This window comes from Lontra canadensis, unplaced genomic scaffold, assembly GCF_010015895.1.
Source record: "Lontra canadensis isolate GAN:19392208 unplaced genomic scaffold, GSC_riverotter_1.0 scaffold33, whole genome shotgun sequence".
NCBI classification, from domain to species: domain Eukaryota; kingdom Metazoa; phylum Chordata; class Mammalia; order Carnivora; family Mustelidae; genus Lontra; species Lontra canadensis.
In genome coordinates this window covers 3,008,973-3,019,083 of record NW_022631027.1, presented here as the reverse complement: position 1 = coordinate 3,019,083, position 10,111 = coordinate 3,008,973, and positions in this window count along the sequence as shown.

Sequence of the window (10,111 nt, the reverse complement as noted above, 5' to 3'; positions counted from 1 at the left end):
ATAGTGTTTTAAAGATCCTGTCTGATTGTTCCAACACTTGATCTATCTCTGTTTCTGGTGCTTGTTTTATCTCTTCACAATGGATAGTTTTACTTTATTTTTCTGTATATCTCATTTTTTTTAATTGAATGCTAGGCATTGTTTCAAAAATAGTTGAGATTGAGATATTAATATTTACCTGGAAATAGGACCTCCTTTATGTTACAATATTTGTGGCAAGCATTGATTCAATGAGTTGTAGTTCAGTTAGCTCTGGGTTTTGCTTTCCTTTTTCTATAGCTACCTTCAGTGTACCAGAAGCCTCAAATTTCTCCAGTGGAGTTCTGCTACTACATTGTTCTTTATATAAGGCCTGAAATGCCAGAATGTTTGTCTTGGTGTTGCTATTCCTCTCCCAGTTTTAGCAGCCCTGACATATCTATGTCACAAGGGTCTTTTTCTTTAGGCTCTTGTTCCTACCCCAGTGATAGGCTGCTGGGACTTGTAACCTGGTTCAAGATAACCTGGTTATCTCTACTCTACAGGTATTGCTGTGCAACCACAAATGATGGAATGCTCAGGTGGCCCGTCCAGCCCAAGGGGCTCCTTCATGTCTCATGCCGCCCACCAAACTTGCGTGATGGAGGCCACTTTTATGGTCTTTCAACTAACCTTGTATAGCAAGATATTACAAAATGAGACTCTTCATGTCTGTTTATTTTCATTGGCCCCAAGGCTGAATACAGTAGGTGCCAAAAACCCCACAATTTCTAATACAAGATATTAAGATCATTTTTTCTGGAGTTCAACTAATAGAATGTGAAAACACTTCAATTAAATGAAGCCTCATTAACCTCTGTCAGTTTAGGAAACCATTTTGACAATTCTTATTTTACCAATAATAGACTCCTGTGACTAAGATTTATTGAATATAATTTTAAAAGATATTCTTCTTTGCAACAATTACAAACCATAGAATCTGCAAGAAAGTTCAAATTTATTTTTACTTTCATTACTAAATAATAATTTTAAAAAATCTTGTTTATAGTCCAAAAAAAAAACTACCTAGGTATAGATTCCTTTTTTTCCTAGAGTGACATCTTTATAACCCCATTAAGAAAATGAAAAACAAAGACATAAGTGGGAGTACACTTCTTTGATCCAGTTAGGAGAGAAAAGACTGTCCTTACTCATATGCCTACCCACCTCGTACCTTAATGTCTATGTCTCAGCTTGGGTTCAATGCTCCAAATGGCCAAGTTTAGTGTCAGGACCCATTAAAAATCTGTCTCTGATATTGTTGCATGTACAATTATAATATATACTTCATTTCTAAGTATTATATGGTTGTATTTTGCAAGATGAGTTCATACAACCCAGCTAGAGATTTTATTTTTCTAACTACATTTCCAGCTTGGTGTGGTCATGTGATTACATTCTATATATAATATGAACAGAAGTGCATGTATGTCACTTGTGGATCTGGGCCAGAGAACTCTGAACCTGTACTCCATGGATCTCTTCTCTTTCCTACTGTCTGGATCACAGATGTGGCAGCAGTCAAGCTTTGACCTTGTAGATGAATACAGTGACTTAGTGGGTACAGAACAACAGGATGCAAGGAACCTGCATCCCTGAATGATCCTGTGGAGCAATGTTTCCATTCAAGCCAAGAGCAGAATGACTATAGCATGTTTTTTAAGCTGAACCAAGAGCCTCCTGAATAAGTTTTCTCCAGTATCTCCTATTCTCCCTCTTCTCCTGCCATCAAAGGGATGGACCTCAAGCACAGCTCTGAGCATACCTAATAATCTTCACTGTCCCTGGAATAAAGTCTATGACCAAGGTTGCCATTGATCTTCCAACCTCATCCTCAAAGGGCCCATTGGCTTTAGTGGACTCTGGCTGATTCCTAGCATTTACTCACTACCATTGCATATTTACTCATTCCCTTTCTTTGTTTTAAAATACAATTCATCCTATCTCTTTGATGAAATTGGAGTCATCCTCCAAAATTCAGCATAAATGGTACCTTCTTGTGAAGCCATCTATAATTTTTCTAAGTATAATTAATTGTTGCTTTTTTTTTAAGATTTTATCCATTTATTTGACAGACAGAGACTGCAAGTAGGCAGAGAGGCAGGCAGAGAGAGAGGAGGAAGCAGGCTCCCTGCTGAGCAGAGAGCCTGGTGCGGGACTTGATCCCAGGACCCTGGGACCATGACCTGAGCCGAAGGCAGAGGCCTCAACCCACTGAGCCACCCAGGTGCCCCTTAATTGTTGCTTTTAAAGAGACTCAAATATTTCATTTGTAACATTATATTAACACTGATCACTTCTCATTTTATTTACAGTATCTGCTCCTTCAAGGTATAGTCTCACCAAGAGCAAGAACTTTGCTTTGGTTCATTTTTAAATATCCATTAGCAATGGGTCCCATCTTGAATTATATGCTTTAGTAAAATGTGCCCTCAACTGTTGCAGGAAGAAAAAAAAAAAAACCCTCATTGCCCAATCCGAATAATCCCAAGTATAAATAGACAACTGAAAACAAACCAATAATCTAATTTCACAATGACATTACATAAGAAGAGTACATTTTTAACATTTAATATTAGGCAGGATAGTATATAAGCTCACTTTAAAGTCAACATTCCAATAAAAATGTGATTAATAGCATTATACATCAAAGGAAAAAGATTTTAAAGCTTCAATATGAAATTCTACTTACACATGGGTTACACTATTATGACACAAGTTTGTCATATTAGGAACTAAGAAGGGTATGGAAGTGAATCTCTAATATGTAAACATTGGTACTTATTTTTTGTCTCATTGTAGTCAGAGTCAATTTCACAAAAATATATTGGTGAAATTGGGTAAGATTCTTAACATCTTCTCAATTCACTCTGAACATTCTGGACATAGGAAAAGAGCAGATGAACCAGACAGTACATTGTTCTAGCAAAACAGTTCCTACCTGTATTCATTCAGAAGATGAGATATCATAAAAAAAACTAATTTAACTTCAATTCTTGTTCTATTGCTCAGCATAAGGGAATAAAATTTTAAGGTGTATTAAAATGGTTCATCTGTGTGCCTCAACTTTATATGCCAGAATTATTGCTCATACTGAAATTCAAATATGATAGGAAGTGCTCTAACAGAACTAAAACTTGGAAACTAAGATAAAATGTTTGTAGCATTTGTCAGCTTCAAAAAAAATGTTGCTTATGATTCATTTGCTCATTTTATTTTTTTATTTGCTCATTTTAAACATTTACTTTTAAGTTTTTATTATTTTATTCAAAGCTGAACCCTAAATTATATAAACTTCAAGATAGCAAAACCCCCATGTACGCTAGAATAAGCAGAGCAAAAATCGAGAAAAATATGCAACATAGTCATTATCTCTGGACTGTTATACTAGTCTTTCTGTTTTTTTATAGTGTTCATTGATTCATTAGCTGGATACAATACCCCGTGCTCATCAGATCATGTGCCCTCCTTAAAGAGCATCACCCAGTTACCCCATTTCCCCACTCCCTTCCTTCTGCATCCCTCAATTTGTTTCCTTTTTTTAAAAAAGCTGCTTTTTTTTTTTTTTTAAGATTTTATTTATTTGAGCCTGAGTTCCCCGCTGAGCAGGGAGCCTGATGCAGGGCTCCATCCCAGGAGCACAAAGGCAGATGCTTAACCAACCGAGCCACGCAGGTGCCCCATAATACTAGTCTTACACATAAAATATGTAACTTACATTATAATACTATAATGTTTATATAAACATTTTTAATATAAAAGAATACTCATGCTAACTACAAGAGTACTTTTTAAAAATGAGTGAGAAAGGCAAGAAAAAATAAGAAATAAGTAAACATTACAAAACACACACACACACACACACACACACACACAAACTGATTCAAACAAACCCCAAAGCTGTCCCCTGAGGAGGATGCATCCCGGGAGACATGCAGCCTCAGGCCCCGCCGCCGCCACACTCCCGCCGCGGGCTCAGTTTCCCTGACCAAGGCCACGGAGCCGACTGCGCATGCGGCGCCGGCACGCCTTGGGCGCCGGGACATCGGAGGTGCAGGAACCGCACGCACCTGCCGCGCGCCTCGTCCCACACGCCCAGCTCTCCCGCCTCATTGAAACAGGCGAAATCCCCCGCAGTTAGCGCCGCAAAAACTCTGCGTGTACTTTCGATTACGGTGCTCCGCATCCCCCACCCACGGCGGCATGGCTGTAATATCCCGCAGCTCTCCCGCTTCCAAAGGGAACAGGCAGCTTCCTGAGAAGCCAGACGCTGGCGGAGCGCCAGAGGGGAGAGGGAGAGCGCCCAGAACTTGTGCCCTGACTGCAGCGCCCTCCGCATGTCAACTTCGCTCCTAAACTTGGTTTTGCGCGGCCGTTTCGGCTTCGAGAACAGCACAGGCCCAAGCGCAGGGCCCAGGAAGGCGGCGGGAGGCCGGCGCGGGGAGCTTAGCTCCCGCCGCTCAGCGTGTCCCCTGGACCAGGGCGCCCACTGGGCAACAACGCTCATGCCTCGTCCCGGGAGGCGCCGCAGCCCCTCAGGCGTCACCAGGATCCGGGCGCGGGAGAAGCACCTGTGCCTACCGCCTGGGCTGCGGAAGGGGACTGAAGCCTTCCTTGGACTGGGTGGGGTCGCTCCTCCTGGGGCGTGTCCTGACTGCCCCCTGTCGGGTGCTGGGAAAACAGCCAGGATGGCCCTTGTGTCACTGGCTACTTAAATCACAGATTTTTTTCTGGCTTATTTTGTATTAAGTACATTTAATTCCATAGATTCTAAAAAGCTGTATTATATAGAGCAATTCGGTCTCGTTTACATTAACCAATTGTTAAAAATATAAAATTTACTTGTGTTTATCAGATACTTTTTATTTTTTTTAAGATTTTATGTATTTATTTGACAGTGAGAGAGAGAGACAGAGAAGAAGCAGGCAGAGTGGCAGGCAGAGGCGGAGAGAGAAGCAGCCTCCCGGCCGGGAGCCCAATACAGGCCTCGATCCCAGGATGCTGGGATCATGACCTGAGCCGAAGGCAACCGCTTAATCGACTGACCCACCCAGGCATCCCTATCAGGTACTTTATAAATACATGGTCCATGCACAAACCACATCAGAATGACCTGTAGCAGTTGTTGCAAATATGGATCTGGAACATCTTAATCACTCTAGATTCTTCTTATGGACAATAACTTTTGGAAACTGTTGACTGTCTACAGATCTCATAGAATTACCTCATTCTACTTGTTTAATTTGGAATTAAAACTTCTTTTCTTGGCTGTCTCGGCCCTCCTTTGCAGGAAAAACAAAAACCAAGCAAACAACCAACCAAATAAAACCAAACCTACAATTTTGTAAGTTCATTTACTCCTTCCCAAAGCTTTTTAAAATATTAACTCTAAGAATTCAGCAATTCTTCCTGCTTATAACACACCAAGAAAGGATTCATATTTTACTCTATACTGCTCCTCAAGAGCTGACATAAAATAAGATATATTATTCAGAGGAAGTCTGAGGAACCAATGTTTTTTTCCTGACAAAAGGATTTTTAGTTTATCTAGATTTCTTGTACTTTACAGCTTCTAGGGGCTTATTAACACATATGAACTCATGGCCTCACTTGCTTGTTGGAGAAATAGTATATTGATACTGGGAATTTAAAATAACTTACTGAGAAACTACTTGTCATTAACCAGTAATGAATCAAGAAGGAATAACTGTTTCACCCATAATATTGATGAAAACATTGAGGCTTGCAGAGATAAGATCCTTTTTCAAGCTCTCATAGGAATGATTTGAACTGAACATTTGAACTCTTGACAGCCTGACACCAGAATGTGTTGGGACAGCCCTAGATGGCACTGGCTTCCCCTTGCCTGGCATCCTCCAAGGATGCCCTCCCAGTCAGGTCTTGCTGATGACTGCTCCTGCCTGATCTTCTTTTGACAGGATGTGCCCTATCCTTCCTTACTTGGAGAGAGCCAAATTCTTTATCTCTTCTCTCAAGATCACTTCTCCATCCAAACTGCCTCCAAAGCCCACAGATTTACTAAATCTCAGCGAGCTCACAGATCACTTTTATTTTGTCTCTCTCTTAGAATACTCTTCGTATAATTTCAACGCCCAATATGCTGTATCATCATTTCCTGCTCATTTTCTGCAGAGCACGTCCCACCACCTAGCATACACATATTTCTGGTTTCTTGATGGTTCATGAGGCAGGAATTTGTATTCTTTTTTCTTTTTCCTATTTTTTTTTTTGAGAATCCCAGATACTGAACATCTAAAACAATGCCCAGTACATAGTGAATACTCAGTTTATCTTTGTTGATGTAATACATATTGGTAAACCTAATGATATATCTAGTCCTTCTATGTGAACTTTCTGAGTATATTTAATATTACTGATCACTGCCTCATTCTTGATATGCACTCATCCTAGGCTTCTGAGGCATGTTCTCCTAGAACTCCTAGGACCTTCTCTGACCACTCCTCAGTTTCCCTCATGTCTTATTCTGTTTGCAGTAATACTCAAAATATGAGTGTTCTCAAGGCTCCATCATCAGTCCTTTGCTTTTCTCATTCTAATTTTATGCATCCTCTGGGCAAAGTCTTATAAGGACATCCCTACAGTTTCCATGCATAAACTGCAGTCTTACAGATATACAATGAATATGTACCTAACTCCCAGGCAGAAATTTTTCCTGAGCTCCACATCTGTTCAAAGTAGCAATATTTATTTGGTCTCCTGTACGAACTGAGAATTGGCTTCTCATCTTACTGAGATGAGAACTTACTATCAGGAGATACAAATGAGCAGGATAAACTGTGAATAATGCTTTTCTAGCAGGAGATACATGCATTCAGGGTTATACAATTCCATTTGAATGTTCTATGAGTCTACAACTAGTTACACATGTCCAGAAAAAAATCAACATCCGCTGAAAAGACACTGCTGTGATTATGTTTGTTACTTTTTGACATCAACTTAGTTATTCAAGTGAAAAACCTAGGGATCATTTAGATACCTTCTAATCATCTTAATCCTTTAAATCATTCTATATGCTGTTACTTTTCAATTTTAACTGTCTTTACTAATTTGCTCCTTTTAGAAAATTTTCTTGGTTCAGTCTTCCTTCAGTGATATTAGATGATCCTTTTTTGTGTATAGTTAACACACAATGTTACATTAGTTTCAGGTGAACAACTTAGCGATTTGACAAATTTATACATTATGCTGTGCTCACCACTAGTGTGACTACCATCTGTCCTGTTACATGGCTATTACATATCATTGACTGTATTCCTTATGCTGTGCCTTTTATTCTAACTTATTTATTCCATAACTGGAAGCCTTTATCTCTCTCTCCATTTGGACTTTCCTTCTTTTTTATTTAGGCACTATTCTGTACCTATATCTATCATGCTGCTTTCTCTACTCAGGGTGCAATGATGTATTGTCTATCTACATCAATACAACATAAGTTCTAGAATTATCTATGGTTGCTGTGGAAGACACTAGGATTTATCTTGAGCATTCACTCTCTCCTTTTCTCATTGAAAAAGAACACTTGATTTTTACCTGGGTGCATGATACACAATTTGCATTTACACTTAGAATTTCTAATTTAAGTAGAATAGGAAATTACAATTAGAGATACTAAATGCCCTGGGCTTCTTTGCAGATAATCTTGCCATGACATGTAATTCTAGTAAATAATTATAATGAGATGTTATTATGCATAATCAATCACCTAGGAAATGTGCTTAGAGGGAGGAAACATTGTCTCTTTTTCCCTATACTCTTCTGCTGAGTGCAAGGTACACGTGAGGGTAAGAAAATTTTACCCATGAGGTGGCATGTTAAACAACAGCTAAGCAGCACACAAAAGGAACTAGGGCCTCTATGCTAATAAAGCACAACCAGGGGGTTTCAACTCTTTTAAGAGTCAGGAGGAGAAAACACATTAGGCCACCCAGACCAGCTGAATGGGTGCAGACTATACATACATTGGACTCAAAAGTGAGGGGAGCTGGGGATTGCGAACGGGACAAGTGTTAACAAGGCCTAATCACAGAAGCAAGCACTTAGGGGTATAAAGTATTGACCTAATTCCAAGACCTGACCTACAGAAAAGCACATACTCTCCCTGAAGGCGAAGCAGGAGGAATCAGATCTTAACCCCAGTATAAGGCAGGTTTGGCTGACATGGGTTTCATCCAAAAAAACAAGCCTAGGACCTAATCAGAAAGTAGGTCCGATCAGTCTGATCAGACCAATCAGAAAGTGGGACCATATCAGGCAGCCAGTCCAAATGAGGACTCACTATGGCCAATTTAAAGCTACTGCCTCAAGAAGGTTTCAGGATATGGGCTATCTATGCCCTGGAAGCTACGGAGATGAGTGGGGATGGGCTAGAGTTCTGCAAGTATGAAGGGCCCTGGAGTTCCAAGGTTGGCTGATGGGATGCGTTCTCTGCGTGCGCAGGCTTTCCACCATAGCACTGGAACAGTGCAAGTGCCGGGAGGAGTCGGGTCTCAGGAACGGGTTTTGGGTGGTGCAAGGCATCTGCTTAATCCCATGCACTAGGTACCCAAAGATGAATATCCCTGCTGAATATCCCGGGTAGTCCTGGTTCCAGGAGAAGCCTGGGTCGTCATCAGGCAAGAGGGTCACACGGGAACTGATGCCAGTTGAAAGCTGCTCACTCAGAATAATTTTCTTGGGGTGGACTTTCTCTAACCTGAGACTGTGCAGGTATTTGGGGATCAGCCTAAGCCGCACAAACACGGAAGGCTCAGGCTGTCCAAAGCCAGCCAATGTATTGCATAGTTCACATGCTTGTGCCCTTGCAGGACAGGGTAGCCAGAGGCCTGGAATAGAGTAAGCATCCTGATATGCTGGGTCACAGAAATGGGTTTGGGGGTGGGGGGGGCACTAGGTATTTACTTCATTCCAAATCTTAAACTACACAAATGTGCATATTCTCTCGGAAGGCAGACCTGGAGGAATCTGGCCGTCTTGCCACGATATCCTCCAATACAACCCTTGATTGGTTGGAGAAGCCCAGGATCCCATCCAGCAGCAAATCCAAATAGGGACTGACTGTCACCAGTTTAAAGCTCCTACCTCAGGAGATTTGTGGTGAGCCAGTTTCCTCCACCCTGAAGCCTATGCAGGTGATTGGGAACTGACCCAAGTCTCTCAGGCCTGGAGGGCCTCGGCTGCCCAAGGCTGGCTGGCAGAGTGTGTACTGTTCAGGCATGGGTGAACAGGTCAGAGTAGCCTGGGATATGGATCAGTCAAGTAGAGGGAAAGGCTGGGTCACAGCTCTTAGGTATTTAAGGAATCTGCCTAATTCCAAGCTCTTACCTACACAAATGAACCTATTCCCCCTGAAGATAATACTGGAGGATAAAATACTGCTGATTTGCCAATATCATCCAATAAATTACACCTTGGAGCTCTGGTGGGAGAAGGCTGGTACATAATCAATAGCAGGTCTAAATGGAAAATGACTGTAGCCTACTTGCCGCTGCCACCTCAGAGTGGAACCTTTTGAGATATGGGCTCCTTATATTCTGGAAGGTATACAGGGCTTTAGGCCTGGGCCTCAGATCCCCAGCTCTGGTAAGCCCCAGCTGCCCAGGGTTTACTGAAGGGCTGTGTATTACACATGTGCTTACAGCTCATTTCGGGATTATCAGCAATGTGGAACATGGCAAGGGTTGAGAGAGGCTGATCACAGGAGCAGGACCTTGGGTAAACAAGCATCTGTCCAGTCATGAGCCCTAACCTAGCCACTGACTAATATTCCCCATGAAGGCAAAATGTGAGGTTTTTGGCAGGGAGGGACTGGGCTGATTCATCCTGGGTTCCATCAACAGGAAACACCTGGGAGCCCTGATAATGGGAGAAGCCTGGGACCCAATTAAACCACAAATTCAAATGAAGACTGACTGTTGCCAGTTTAAAGCTCCACCTCAGATTAATTTTCAGTAGGTGTGCTCCCTCCAGCGTGGAGTCTATACAGGTGGTTAGTCACACACCCAAGCTCCACAGGTCTGGAGGGACCCTGATTCCCAAAGCCATAGCTGGAATG